The 14,790-nt window shown below is 42.3% G+C and overlaps 1 pseudogene; it reads left to right on the forward strand.

The window, feature by feature from the left end:
* The first annotated feature begins 1,056 nt into the window (after positions 1 to 1,056).
* Positions 1,057 to 14,790, forward strand: part of LOC122814163 — an 89,187-nt pseudogene continuing 75,453 nt past the window's right edge.

The raw sequence follows: 14,790 nt of genomic DNA on the forward strand, positions 1-14,790 counted from the left end.
AGATAGGTGTACTGGGTTTTATGTGTAATTCTATCCCATATAATATCATATTGAATACCCTACAGGTAGATTGTACTGGCAATTTTAAAGAGGTGTAGCCAAAGTGCATGGTATAAACGGCTTGACTTGTATGTGTATGTTGTGAGGTTGTCTGTTGTGCATGGGAGCGGAGATGAGAAGATGTGAGACTGGTAATGCAGTTGTGGATCCTCATCTGTATGAGTCTGTGTGGATTACCATACATAATAGGCCAGTAATAATGTACTGCTTTTGTCTTGGTTTTCACAGGTGACTAGGGGGGTTGGAGTCTGTCCCCCTCACAACCTGATGTCAGTGTCTCATCGGACTCCGATGATGATGATGGCCATAGTGAGGCGCAGGTGGGGTTGTCAGGGGCTGAATCTGTCCCAGAGGTTGACATTCCTCTTTTGCCTCCATTGTCTTCGCACACAGTCAGTATGCCCACACATACCCAGTCCCCACAGGCCACAGATATTGGACAGTCAGAGGGTGGAGACATTGAACAGGGAAGTGTGACAACTTTGGCTCCAGTGAGTGTAGACACTGGTCATAGGCAGAGAGCTAGAGAGGTCCCACACAGGCAGATTGACAGGGGTGCTTGTAGGAGGCCTGATGCTGTCCACCACCTGTTGCTGGTGTCACATCATGAGTCACTCGATATATGTTTCAGGCCATCATGGAGGCACAGGCACATTCTGAATGCAATGCCAGATATATGCTTAGGGTTATAGATGCAGCACAGTCTGACATCGATGCAGCACAGTCTGACATCCGTGACTGCCTCCACCACATTGGGGACACCCTGGATTGGTTCACTGATGTAGTGAAGATAGTGGGCTGAGACAGTGTCTGTCTTGGACCATATGCTGGAACATCTGGTTGGAGTTAGGCGTCGGACACATGGACATAGGTCATCAACACCATCGACTGAGAGTCCATGTGACCATGCACAGTTACACTCCCATAGTGGAAGTACCTAAAACACTACAATGGGAAGTGTGCTGTCCACACCATGATGTGGCAGGCCATGAGAACATGGTCCTGGGTGGTCCTGTGGGAGACACAGCCCCAGCAGAAAGCAGTCATCATCAGGTACTAACACTGTATCTGACCTTAGGCATGGTGGTGCCAGTGCTGCTCCTGGCAGAGCCAGTTCCCGTGTTCATGGCCAGAATTTGTGAACTGTCAACTCTACCATGTATGGTCCACAGCTGTTCACCATACATATGTGTAGGGCTAGCACTGGACTTGACTGCGTACATGCAGACACTCAAACGCCACTGTCACATGCAAGTCACCTACAGACACACATGGCACCTCTCCATAGCCCATCTAACCCGCACCCCTTCTTGACTCACACACATACTGTCAACTGTTTGGCACAGCCTAGGCCTCCAGCACCCCCACACCACACCCTGTGCATGTGATGATACCTAATGCCACATCCCTGTCATCCATGCCATTGATGTAGGGAAATGCAACTATGTGTCTGATACACAGAGTGACTTTATTACTTGACATGTACTTGTGTAGTGCTATATTGTTTTGCCATACTACTTGTTGGGGCCCATAACAGATACTGTATGCTGGCATGTGGCATGACTATGTATCAAATTTTGTTTATCTTATGTTGCATGATGTTGTAGTGGCAGGATTGTTACAGAATGACAGGTGTGTCATGGACCTGTGTATGTTTCTGTTGCAAGTTTCTGAAGACATAAACTATGGCTACATGGCATCAATATAGAGGCATAAAATGGCATGACAACACAGCAGATATGAGAACAGCAAGGTATGGCAGTGTACGTGCATGGCTTCCTAGGTACATATGTCTTGAACAGTCTATCAGGGACAATGGTGGCAGTCAGCGTACTCATGAATTTATACTTTGCTATGTGTCACCTGAGTTTTCTGAACCTACAAATCAATGTGTGGTGATGGAGTTGACACATGTACAAATATCCTCTGTCCAGGTCAGACAGATGGCAGACATCAGTTATTAATTTCTAGAGGGGGCAATTTAGGACCAGCAGCCAGTCACAGCACCATAAAATGCATAACCATTGCACAGAGATAGGTCATAACGGGTATTTCTGTAGTGCTGCAAGGGGATATATTTACGCACACACACACACACACACACACACACACACACACACACACACACACACACCACACACGAGTTGGCTGCTGTGAGATTAGAACCCCTATCTATCTAGTAGTATAAAATATAGGTTGCAGTATTTATCTCATGCACCACAGGCTATATCTCTTATATATGTGAATGCAGGCACAGTACTTGTGGAGTACGCAAAGTAGCCTTGTGTTAGATAGCATGTATGGCCTGCAGAGTGATATTGCTTGGTACTGTTATTGTATCTAGTGTCCTAAGAGTGAAATCCCTGTTAATACTCCTGCTGTGTGTGTACAGTTACCAGTATGGCCATATGTGGCTGGTTGCAGTTAGACAGGCAGATATGTGGCCAGGAACAATATGGGTTGCCGAAGACATGCATTGACCCTTTGTACACTGCAACACCTGCTCAACTGTGTATGTCTACAGGGTGACATTCAGCAGGCTCAAGGGTCTGTGTATGAGTGGATAATGTACTGTTGTGGCCTTGGTCTGGTCCCATCGGACAACTGTTGGCATGTGTAAGTGCAAATAACCCCAGCATTCAGAGGGTATGTAGGAACATTCGTACATCCCCACACATTATATATATATATATATATATATATATATATATATATATAAATAAATGTGTATAACAGGGATGCCTCCTTACCTGTTGCTGTGTGTAATCATTGTACTTTATGTAGCTATACATATAGTGTGATCATATATATATATATATATATATATATATATATATATATATATATATGTGTGTGTGTGTGTGTGTGTGTGTGTGTGTGTGTGTGTGTGTGTGTACCACATACTGATAGATGCACTAATCATGTGTGAGGGGGATAGGGAGAGACAGATGTGTATAAGTAGCTGTCTGTATATACAGACATATTTCCACATAGTGGGTCTTTGTGAGGAAGAGGCAACAGACTTGTGCTCAATGTAGGAGTGACTGTCAGTACTTACAAGGTGACTCCAGGCCAGAGCTACCTGTAATCCGGTCCATGATTTTGTGTGCTGCAGACATTGGCTACTGCACCTATTTTGGCAGTACAGGACTTCCCTGCACTTGTCCAAGGCATTCCCTGGCTGTTTACCGTAGTTAATATGTGACTCATATCTCTCAAATGTACAGATTTCGCAGAATATCCAGATTTTTGCCTCATAGTTTTGGTCTGTTGCTGTCCTTGAGTGAAGTTTACTAAACAGTTGCTATGATCCACACCGTGTTTTAGCTTTTAAAGGAAATGCTTTAAAGTTACTTTACCTGTAGTCAGTGAAACTGTTTCTTATCAGCTGAATGCTATTTTGAAATACCAATATAAATCCTAGACAGTCAACTGTACAGACTTTCATATGATGTCCAGATTTTTGCCTCATATTTTTAATCTGTTTTTCATAAAAGAGTGGTTTTCTGGGAAATTACTGGGAAATCATTATAGATTGAAGTTAGAAATAATGGCAGACATTTGAGTTTCAGACTCCATACCCATCAGGAAATGTATGCTAATGCAAGACCTATTATTCTACCAACTTTCTTAGTTTGTAAGAGCAATATTCATACATTATCCCTATTTTTGGGCATTTGTCCCACTTTTATTCATGGCTTTGTCCAGATTTCTTGCTCTAAGAGGTTGAGAGGTATGATGTAACTGGATATGTGATGTAACACCCCACACAGGCTGACAGTCTGCATACCTCTCGTTATACATGTTTTTGCAGAATGTCCATCATTTCGCCCCATATGTTTGGTCTGTTCCCCATACATCTGTGGTTTTCCGGTAGAATACTGTAAAATGCAGTCACTGAATTGTTGTAAATACTGACACATTTAAGTGATGGCCTTTACATCCTGCAACTTATCTGTCCTGTTGCAACCTGCTGTTATACTAGCCACCTTCTAGGTTCATCAGAGCATCTGTAATGTCTGTCTGTAGCTGAGACCCTTTGTCCCCCCATTTTGTCTGGCTTTGTCTAGTTTTCTTGCAGTAACAGATTGAGGGGTATGACATTCTGTGGGAATACCACCATATGAGTACCTCACATGCAAAAGATGTAGATGCTGCAAGATTTAAACCAGGGACACCATCACCCATGCTAATGTCCTTAGCTCAGTGAGCCACACCAACCACCAGGCAGAGAGGTTTCATTCCTCACACTAATAACAACATACAGACATACATTCTTACTCCTTTGTTAGGTGAGAAATACAACGAGTGGCCAGGTTCTCTGTCACAGCCCTGGAATTGTCAAGTCTACTGATATATTATTACAGACTTACTGTTACAACAGTTGTATTGGAACACTGACGTGTTGGGGGTGGGGGACGACCATCCCATACTCTGCTGACATAGACAGTCATGTGACTGTCTTGTGACCCCACTGTTTGCCATCTCCCTTGAATGCCATAGTGGATTTTTCCCAAGTGGCTATTAGATCTCTGCAAGTAGCCCAGTAGCCCACTATATTCCCTTGCATACATGCCGCAGAGCCATACATATGCTACCATATTCTAGTACCCCTTACAAGTGGTGTATAAGAGAGTGACGTAGCTTGCGAATGCAGTAGTTGACAGATCTTTAGTTCGGGGCTGACTCTGTCTGATGCATGCAATACACAGCCAGTACATGGTTATGTAAAGGTTGTGTGGGCTAGCTGGCATCATTTTTATTATATGTATGCGAGTTGGAGTAAGGTGTCAGTCCCTAGGGCCCTAGGTTGTCAGTGCATATGCTATGCGTTGTCTCTTGGCCAAGGCCAGGGCATACTGGGCATGCCTACATCTGCCTACAGGGACAACCTCAGGGGATTCCTCCTCTGAGTCCCCCTGTGAGTGTGGCTGTGGGGACCTAGGCACTGGTGGGAGACTGTGTATCCCTTCCCTTTGCTGATCCTGCTGCAGCTGTTTCCACAGGATCATATTGCATAACATGGTACATACTATGAACATCTGTGCACATGTGGCTGGAGAGTACTGTAGGGTCCACCAGATATATTGAGGCACTGGAACCGTGACTTTAGCAGCCCAAACACATGCTCTATGATGTTCCTAGTTTGTGCATGTGCCTCATTGTGGCATTCTTCCATGGGTGTGTGTGCATTTCTGATGGGTGTCATCATCCATAGTTCTAGTGCATAGCCAGCATCCACCAATAAATGGCCATGCGGGATGTCTCCCCCTAGCAAACATCTGGTACAGCTGTGATGCATGCCAGATATGGGCATTATGATAACTGCCAGGGCTGTCGGCACACACATTCATGATAATGTCCTGAGTATTGCACACAACCTGGCAGTTGATGGAGTGATACCCTTGTGGTTGAAGTAGATTCTACCCTCCACACCAGGTGGTGCCATGACACCCAGTACCTTGGGTAGTGTGCTACATGGTAGAAGTGTTGCATATTGCTGACCCTCTCCTCAGGGGTGTGGGGTAAATAAATGTGTTCACTGTCATGTGGTAGCATGGCATCCAGGAACTGGTGGAGTACCCTGGATGCTGATGTCTGCGAGACTCCCATCATGTCCCAGATGGTCTTTGGAAAGTACCTGTAGCTAGTACCCTAAGAGCTACACATAACTTTGTTTCCACTGGGATGGGTTCCCCTCTATTGGCTCTGGCTCTGAGTTTACCCTGGGCCTGAACACTGTTCTCCTTCTCAGTCTAGGTCTATTGTCAGCATCAGCATCAGCACTGACCTCAGCCTCTAGCACATACAGATGTAGCAGCCCTGCAGCAGCCCCTAGCATTCCTTCAGTTAAAAATCCCAAGTTTGTACTCAACTGGTTTAGAGTATGGGGGTGAAATGAGATTGTAGGTTGTATGCAACATTTATATTGCTCTGATGTAGGTGCATCCTATGTGATTGGCTACCTATGATGCTTTCCACCTGCCAAGTACATCATTAAGTGGTTTTAGTGGACCTAGTTTAAGTGAAACAGGGGTCATCAGTAATTAATATATCATTGGCTTTCTCAGCCAATGTTTTTTTACAGCCTTCCTCGTTCAGCACTGTAGCATGCCTTGCAAATCTGCACCACAAAGATAAACAATGTTCAGCAGTCACTAGACACAACCCCATGGACGGGCATGCTCAGCACAGTGGCGTGTTGCACAAACCTACATAAACACATGCCCCGAAGGTAAAAAAGCTTAGCAGTCAGCGTACATGCCCCCCTGCTCAGCAGAGCACCGTGCTGTGCAAACAGGTGCTGCTGAGCTCCAGTGAGCTTAAAAGTCCACAGACACACCCCCTTTTGATGTCAGCTACCTCTTCTGGGTACACCAACACAGTTCTGTGCCTACATGGATGGGATCTGTGGACATGGATACCCATTTGTGCTATTCAGTATCCCCACCTCATTTGATAGGGATCTGAGCACACAACGTGGATACTTCACGGTTCTTGGCCCTGCTTCCTTCACAACAGCACCATTCCAGCATTGTAGATACATCACGTAGGGTCCTATCATGCATTACTGTCACATACTACTAAATTACATTTTCACACTCTTTTTAATTTTTTTTTCATACCGGCATGTTTGTGCACTGCGGTGTGCCATACAAACATACCCTGATATTAAAAAAAATATATATATTTTAAATTATTTTCCATACGGTTTCAGACACATGGTAGATAGTTTTACACATATCTGTGTCTGCTATGCTATTTCTGTCCTTCTAACTGCACATTAACAGCCTCTGTTGTCTGTTTAACATCCTGTACATGGAATTTTTCCGTGTACATTACGGACACCAACATGGGGTCTGCAGGACTGTCTATCTGCTTGCTGGATAAAACCCCTCATTTGCATGCAATTCACCTGCTTATGAGGTGATTTGTATGCCATAGATACTTCTGTGTTGGCGTGCTCATGCACACCGCTCAGCTCTGCTTACTCAATCACAAACCTGCTTACTTTCGTGTAAGCAATGTGCCACCATGCCTACATGGAGAAAAAGTCCGTGTAAGCTTTATTAAATTCCCCCCATAGCATTTGAAGACTTTCTGTATCTTAGGATAAAATACTGTGTCAAATGATTTTTACAGGTCCAAGAAGAATACACCTACCAGCCTATTGTAATTAAAGTTGTTGTGGATGACGTCAACTATTTATAGGAAGGTGTCTCTACTTTTCTATGGCCTAAAGTGATACTATGTATTGGAGATCAAGTCTGAGGTGAGTATATATTGGATAAGGTGATAGACTCTCCATAAATGCTACAATGAGGCAGATAATTCAAAATAACAGAAGGACCATCTTTGTGCAACACAGTGACTGCCTGCTTCCTATTAACAAGGACACAGCTTTCCTTGATAGAGGGATTGTTAAAAATTTAAAAAGGATATAAGAGACCTAAAAACAATTTTTAAGAAATGGAGGGGGGTCTTGATTATCCATAGCAGGAGACCCTGAATTAAGGTTAAGTAGATGTCTGTACACAGTACATGCAGAAAATTAATGGGCGATGAAGGATGGACAGTAGTGGTTTGCAGGTTCAAAGATGCTAACAACTGTAGGCCTAATGTGACATTTGACACAGTCATTAAGATGTTATATAAATAGGCCAACAACCTCATAATCACTGAGGTGTGGGAAAGGGAAGGTGTTGAGTTATCTCCAGGATAAAATAGCTGGTTGACATTTCTCCGGAATGTTTGGGGATCATTAATATATAGCTACATTTGTTACTTTAATCACCTCAAATGACCATTGCTACTTAGTCAGAAATATGTTCTTCATGGACAGAAGTAATTCTAATACCAGGCCCCCTGGGTTAAATTCTCTAAGCTGGACATTCTTTATTATAAACCTGTTGCTGCATTTCTTGGGCTTTCTGCATGTGCTTCTTCAGTACAGGCATAACAAACCTTAGCCTAACACTGTTAATTTAGTATATTATTTCACTTGAATTAATTCTACTCATGACTTTTCTGGACACTTGTCTGAATTTAGCTCAGTCAGACACCAACCTAATTTTATGACAAACTGTCCAAATATTATCTTTGTTGGTCATTAACATCTTAATTTCAAGAGCAATTTCATGCAAGCTGACTATTCTGACCCATTTTTTCCATATGAAACCCATGATATTTTGGACACAGAGGAAGACAAAATTAAACCAAGCTGCGTGGATTCTAAAGAGGATACACCAGATAATGGAAATGAGTGTATGATTAAAGAAAGAAGGGTCAATTGTTTTCAGATTTCTACAGAAATAAAATCTCTGCCATTGTATGTTTTGTAGGTGATATCTTACTGATTCTGATATTATTCCAGGAAGCACAGTGCCGTGGGAGTATTTGTCAAGACCCATATACGTGTACTATCATGTCCTACATCTCCCCCCCTCCCCACCAAAAGGGCAAATATCTATCCCAGCAGAGTGCTGCCCCCCCTGACATCTCAGATGCTCAGGTAAGAGCCACCCTCTCCAAAGCAAAAAACACAGCATCAATGGGACCAGATGGTGTCCCGGGCTGTGTCCTACATGAACTCCAAGAAGAGCTAAACCCGAACATAAAACTACTGTTCAGTCTCAGCCTTACTACAGGATATGTACCCAAAAAGTGGCGTACAGCAACAGTGGTCCCTCTCCACAAAGGTGGTGCCTCAACGGATCCTGGAAACTATCGCCCCATAAGCCTGACTAGCTTGGTCTGCAAAGCTGTGGAAAGGATCATCATGGACCTCATAAATAAAGATATTGGGGACCTACAGACACTGGATCCTACCCAGTTTGGCTTTGTTAAGGGCAGATCCTGCCTCTTTAACCTGTTTGATTTCTTTGAAACAGTCACCAAGGCCATTGACGATGGACCTCGCAAAAGCCTTCGATACAATACCCCACTCTGGCATTATAGATAAGCTCACCAGCTTAAATATAAACCCCTATGTCACTAGATGGGTTGAAAACTGGCTCAAGGACAGAATCCACATGGTTAGAATTGCTGGAGCCATGTCAGACTCCAAACCAGTTACAAGTGGTGCCCCACAAGGCTCAGTCCTGGGACCTCTCTTGTTCGGTATATATTTCTCAGAGGTACAGGCCAACACGGAAGGACTGTGGCTGACCAAGTTCTCAGATGACTGCAAACTGGGCGCCATAATCAACTCTCCAGCCGACACAAGCATCCTCCAAAAGGGCCTCATAGAAACAGACAACTGGTGCCAGAGCCATGGCCTCAAGCTAAACACCAAAAAGTGTATAGTCATCCCTTTGGCAAAACAAAGTGCCCACAAATTACCACATAGGTGGTAATCCATTAAGTACAGAAGAAGTAATTAGGGACCTGGGGACCCAAGTTGATAGCAATCAATCATTTGACAACCACGTGGCCAAAGTGGTTAGAAAAACATTTTATATAGCCCACCTAATCATGAAGGGATTCACATCTAGATCAGGGGAGGTCATCGTGCCTCTTTACTCATCCCTCATCAGGCCCATAATTGAGTACAATGCCCCTTTTGGGATGTACCTTACCAGACACCTGCAGCAACTGGAAAGACCCCAAAAGTACCTCACCAAGAGGATCAAAGGGCTCACACAGATGCCATATGCTGCCTGGTTAAAGAAACTCCAGCTCTACTCAGTGGCATACCGCCTGCTCAGAGGCGATCTGTGCCTGATGTATAAAGCCATGTCCAACCCTGAATTAATGGACATGCTGCACCTCAGAAAATCCAAATCCCATCGAGCTACATACTCGAGAGACTTGAACCTTTAAAATGGGTGGCGAAAGCCAAACACACTCTGGCTAGGCTTATAAATGCCCTAGGGCAGATAGCCTAGTATGAACCTATGAATCTATGAACCTACATTCTTGTCAGCCGTTGTCACAAGAATTATCGTCTGTCTGACCGCATGAATGAATGAGACCATCAATAGACTTTTGCCAATCAATATGCTGTCACCCAGACTGGCCACAGAGGAGCATCTTCTACAATGGATTTGTCATTCTTAGGTGCAACATATATAAATCAGACTTTGACCTTTTTGATCCTTCTATAAGTAGAGATGGACTCACATTGCATAGATCTGGAATCTAAGTTTCAGAATGAGTGTTTGTGTAGGGATGATCTGTCTGAATTATGAAGAAAGTAAAAAAACAAAAAAAAATTGTATTACAGTTTACTTCTAGATTTCTAGCACTGATTCCCAAAATAGCGAGTGGTCCTAAATGTTTTCCTGTGTATTAGTAATGTACAAAAAAAGGTATGTGAAGGGAATCTTTTTGTTAATCAGGTAAATCCACAAAGCACAAGCTTCCTATTAGAGGAGCTCTGGGAGGACTGTCAGGTTAAGTAATTTGCTGAGTCGTACACTATAAAATGGAGGCCGCGGAAATCAAAATAATGGTGGATCATAGTCTTAACCCTCTGTGCTGAACTGCTAGATATTATTATTATTATTTTAAGCATATCTCTGCATGCATTCCTTCTATGTCTGTGGAACCTTCCATCTCATGTATGTGCCACATTTATGTCTTCACAGTGGCATTGCGTGTGACCTGTGGATGCATTGCGAAAAGCATTGCTTCCTGAAATCCCCTTCCTTTTAGTATGCCTTATAATGTTTGGTGACATGGTTGAATTACAGTGCCATAGGCAGGACACATTTGAAGAGGAAGAGGAAGAGGAAGAGAATGAGGTGTTGATGAAGAATCTATGCACATGTGACACCATGCTACATCTATGTGGGTCCAAAAAGAGCCACAGAGAGCTTATGTTCAGCCACACAGGCTGATTGTAATGCTATTGGAGGTCATGGGTGTACACCTGACATTTGTCACACTTCATCAGAGCCATCACTGACTACATTCCTGATAGGAAAACCAGCTGGCTTCCCAAGTGCCCATAGCTATTCTGTGCAGAATAGCTGTGGAAGTCCTTCATTAGCTCTGACATCATAGAAGGACTTTCCCGTTTCTTATGCTGTGACTAGAAATGATATCCTCACTCCTGGTTGGGGCCATGGAGGGATGAACGTCCTACTAAGTTATTACAACATGGGCAGCTCTATACATACACAGAACTGTGTTCTAGTCCCAGGCATGCAGGGGCAGCAGCAGCTGGTGTCCCCCCATGAGTCTGGTGGGGGCTGTTAAATATGGGGAACCATGCCAAGAAACATCATCAGAGCAGTCATTTTTGAGGCACTGTAACCTATGTACTCCTGGCATGAGGTATGAAAGCAGGAGACAGCAGCCTGCTGTGGCACTCTCATGGGTATCATCACCTGCTAGCAGACATAGGCTGTACAGAGTTTGCCCTTTCATGATAAGCATGCATTGCATATTACATTGTTTGGCTCATCCACAGAGTGCATTTTTCAATAAACATATTGCTAAAGTTAATACCAGACAGGAAAGATGTAGGAATGGACAAACTGGGAATATGAGAGAATTTGGAGCACAGTATGACATATTTGCTGCATCTCCGACACACAGTTTTACAGATTCCTCTCCTCTAAGAGTAAATAAGAATGTGAATCCATACCTTCCATAAAATAGTACAGTAGAAATGTAGTATTTATTTATTTACACTCTGGTGATTGGGTTAGTCCCACTAGGCCAATGGCATCTTTTTGAGAGGAGACCTGAGATGGCACTCATACTGACTTAGGGAAATTTGGCCAGGGCATTGGAGAGCTTCTTAACTCTTTTCAATAAGTGCTGTGGGATCTTATACATCTCCCTGAGCTACCACCAACTGAAGCAGATGGGATCTAGGTTTAACATCTCATCCAAAGAACAGCACACTCTGGAGTGTAGCACCCCCTCCCCCTTATGCTGCACTGCAATTTCAGTATTCAAAAATTAATTCAGCTGCTTAGTGTAGGAAGAACCTACAGCTTTCTGCACCAATGGTGAGTATGCTACCCACTGAACTGCTAACACTACTATAATAACTAGCAGGCCAAAATAGTTAATTCTACCTGTTTATGATATATCCAGGAGCTGTCCCATTTTGATTCATAATGCAAAAACATCTTCATTTTTTGTCTAAGTTTACTTATCTCAAAAGGAATGATTAAAAAAATCACTAGAACTAGGTGACTCAAGCTTCTGCCATCTAGTGTACCTACAACAGACACAGGCACCAAAAGTATTGTAGTAAGAAGTCCACAGAACAACTGCCCTTGAGAGAATGGACTATCACCAAGCAACTGCATCCCAAGTATCTGCACTACCATTGCAATATTTAATGCTTCTCACTAGATGCTATACACCCCTCCAGAAACCCTGAAGTTGTTGATAGTCAGCAAAAATAGGCTATCAGAATTACTAGAGAAAATTTCCAACCAATGTGGGTATAAGATTCTCCACAAACTCAGGCTTGAAGATAAGGAGAACATAACTAGAGCCACCAGCAGAGCATCTTTTTTCGGAATTACTAATCTTCTCCTCTATAGGTCTGTCAACTTGTTCCCAGAAAGAGCTCAAAAGACCCTTCACATTTCCATGCACTGATCTGTAAATTAATGAAAGCAATTTTGCTGGTGCAACATGTCTCTTTGTGAGAATCATCCACAACCCTACCCCTGGGCTGGAGCCACATTTCCTGTCATGGGAGACACTCTATCAGCTCTTTGGACAGGAAAGAAACAGTTCCATCATAAAGTGACCAGTCAAAGACTGCAGTAAATGTGGAAAATCTTACCTTCTTCAGTTGAATGACACCAAAAAGGAGGCCATTTCGCTTCACTCTGTTCTCTTTGGAGTGCTCCACTGTATAAAGAGTATTGTTAGAAATACTACAAGAACTTCTAGTTATTCAGTTCTAACCTCAGCCTCCACAGCCCTTTCAACTAGTACTCAACTAAAATCAAGTTCCAACTACGTAAACAGTCTGGAATTAAAACTGTAACAAAATTCCATGCAACTGTCTTTACCTATTGTAGCCCTCATTGGAGGCTACTAAAAGAGGCAATATGGCTAATGAAATTAGAATTCTCTGACCTGATGGTTTCTCCACACTATCACTCTGTATGACGCTCCTTGTGCTCTTTTTCTTTGTATTGTGAATACTGGAAACTTGTTGTATTACATGTGTTTAGCTTAGATAATGTTCTACCAATTGCAAACACTGTTCTAACAATTTCTTACCTCCTGTTAATCAGCTTATTCCTGTTTATCAGACATAAATACATAAAACATCACTATTCATAACTGTTAGTTTATTATTGATTATATTATATATGGTCATCTCCATACCACTTATTGCATACCCTACTTGCTAAATATACTTTGTTTCCTCATTGTAAACCCCAGGCTGAAAATAGTCACTTGAATCTGTGCTCTACACCAGTCAGCAAATATATAAATAAAAAAAGTATTCCTCCACATCGTCTACCACAAAAAAAAAAAAAAAAAATTCTTCCAAAATACTTACCCATACTGACACTTATTAACTTTAGCAGGTGATAGCTACAAAAATCCAAGGCCCTGCAAAACTCAGTATACCATTTCAGCCATGCACTGTTTAACTTAAATTGTTGAATGTCTTAGCATTGCACATCCATTCTGCACTGAATCCTCTTCAGACGAAACCCAAGAAATAAAATGTATGCACTGAAATGCAATACATTGGAACAGGTCCCTATTAAATTATCGAATGTTTCAAAGTTTGAATGTCATATGGTCGACACCATATGATCGAACTTTGTAAAGTTCGAAGGTGAAAGGCAACAGCTCTGTACACGCAGAATGGGAAAATTTCCCTTTTCTGCACTGAAGTGCAGTCTCGGAGTTGGTATATTTAAGTAGGGGGGTATGGGGTAGTGCAGGGGGGCTTGACCCCCTGCTCAGAGTGTTAAGGTAAGTGTTTGTTTTTTACATTTTTATTATATATTCAAAGATTCAAGTTTTGCTCATATGTTGTCGAACATATGAGGTTCGAAATTTTAAAGCTTTGAATATATAATATAGACCCCATTAGAACAACTTAAGTAAATACTTACTATACTTATATTGAATCTGTATAATCCTGGCAATGATGTCATTAAAAGAGACATTTTTAAAGCCCTGTATAATGCATTCATACATGAGGTGGCCAGGTTCCAACATGTTCTGATATCAAATTCATTAAAGAGTTGGGTATATTTTTTTTTTTTGAGGACACTTAATCTATACCCTGCATGATTGTCCTTGGTTAACAGAAAAGGACAAATTTTCATCAATGTTCCACTGGGGGAATATAACTCAAAATATTTCACCAAATTACCCACTTAACACACTGGAAAACTGAAAGATACTTTATCTTGAGTGGTTAAAAACATCAACTCGGAAACAATTTACTTAAGAGATATGAACCTAGATTGGATATGCCTCATTCTTCAGATTGCATTCAGCTTTAATGGATTTAGTTAGTTGATGTCACTATCAAAAAAGACAGATCAGGATGGGAAACATCTTCAACTGGGTCTTCAAGTCCCACTAAAATAGCTGCAAATACAGTCAGTGTTTAACATATCACCTTTGCAATATAAATACAAAACAAAATCGCCCCTGCACGTAGATTCCATATGGTTTATAGTATGAATAGTCTAGATAAAAATGCTGTTAGAAAAAAAATCTTCATCACGAAATGGCAGTAGGTCCACAATCTCCCTTCCCTATATTTCTCATTAAACA

Source organism: Protopterus annectens, chromosome 10.part0 (genome assembly GCF_019279795.1).
Source record: "Protopterus annectens isolate FY-2018-M chromosome 10.part0, PAN1.0, whole genome shotgun sequence".
Lineage (NCBI taxonomy): Eukaryota > Metazoa > Chordata > Ceratodontiformes > Protopteridae > Protopterus > Protopterus annectens.